Here is a 1,537-nt window from a genome sequence, read left to right as displayed (position 1 = left end):
CCTCCTTGCCTCCCCATCTGGCCTCAGGTGCCTCCGTGCTGGTTCTCTCCTCCGTAAGTGAGTTTTCATGGGCCATTTGAATGGGGTCATGTGGTATGTGGTCTTTTGGGTCTGGTTTCCTTTTTGCTCAGCATCGCATTTTTGAGAACCACGTTAGAATGGTCAGTAGCTTCCTTGTTTCTTTTTCGTTGCTGAGCTATGAACAGACGCCCGGGCTTGTCACTTTGGGGCGGGATTGGCCAAGCTGCCATGAATATTTGCGACCGCGTCTTTGTGAATGAACATTTTATTTCCCTGCACGTCTTTAAGCTGCTGCCATGCACTCAGCGTCGGCATTTGAGAAGTCAGGCTAATGAATCTTAGTTTTCTGTATTGCGTACTTTTGAAAGAGCCCTTCCGTATGCCAGAGTTTTAAATATCTTCTCTTAATTTTCATTTATATAACCCTGTGGGGTTTTTTTTTTTTTATTGTTTAATCCACCTGGAGTTCAGTTTTTTGGAGGTGGGTGACATGAATGTAACTTTGCCTTCCTTGTCCTGTACCCTGCTGAGACCATGGCCTCCACCACCAGCAACAGCTCCGCCACCAAGGTCTCCCGTGTGGCGTCCCCTTTCTCAGTTTTATGACATGTTTTGAATTTCTCGTCCCTATTTCTCAAGATTTTCACGGCTGTTCTACATTTTGTCTTTCACGTGAACTTCTGAATTGGCCTGTTTCTTAAAAATCTCTTTGAGGGTCTTGTTTGGGATGACAGTGACTCCGTGTTACCTTAGGGGAGGCACCGTCATTTTTCCAAGATGTTTTCCAAGGTGGGTAGTTCGTGTCTGGCTGTCAGGCTTGTGTTTCAATGCATTTAGTGTACTCGACTTTTGTCCCCATGGAGCCCACACATTTCCTGTGGGCTCTTCTCCGGGGGAACGTGGGGAGCACCCAGCATCCCGCCCACCCCATTGCCCCCTTTCTCATTTCTAGCAGTCACCTTTGTGTGCCTGCCTCCCCTGCCACCGGCTACCTTTGACCTTCCCCAACCCCAGTGTAGCTGAGAGCAGGCCATCTCTGAGCTTGGCCACCCCGGTGCTGTCCTTGGAGCCTGGGCTGTAAGGAGTCCTCTACAAACAATGCCAATTCAGAAGGTGCAAAGGGGGCCATGAGAAGACAGGGGATGACAAGTTGTGAGAAGATGGGAGATAAGGCAAAGGTAAAGTGACAGCTGTCTTCCTCAGGGGCAAGCTGTGCCCCTGGTCTCTTGGAAGTGGCCTTTCATGAGGCAAGTCCCAAGGCCTTCGAGGAACTTGTCACCCAGAAGATAGAATATACTGGCTTCGCATATTATAAGCATTACCGAAAGGACTCAGGAAGGCAAAACTATGGTATAGTCCTGACCAGCCTCTGTGATGTCCCCAGTGGGCGCGGCCCCGCCCAAGGCAGGACGCCCTGGCCACCCAGCCGCCAGAGCTCACTTCCCCTGGCGTGCAGATAAATGCTCTGTCCCTGCCATGGGGGCGAGTAGTTACACCTAAAGTGTCCCTGGCCTCC

This window comes from Pteropus alecto, unplaced genomic scaffold (genome assembly GCF_000325575.1).
Source record: "Pteropus alecto unplaced genomic scaffold, ASM32557v1 scaffold223, whole genome shotgun sequence".
In the NCBI taxonomy this organism is placed as follows: domain Eukaryota; kingdom Metazoa; phylum Chordata; class Mammalia; order Chiroptera; family Pteropodidae; genus Pteropus; species Pteropus alecto.
This window is presented reverse-complemented; position numbering follows the sequence as displayed.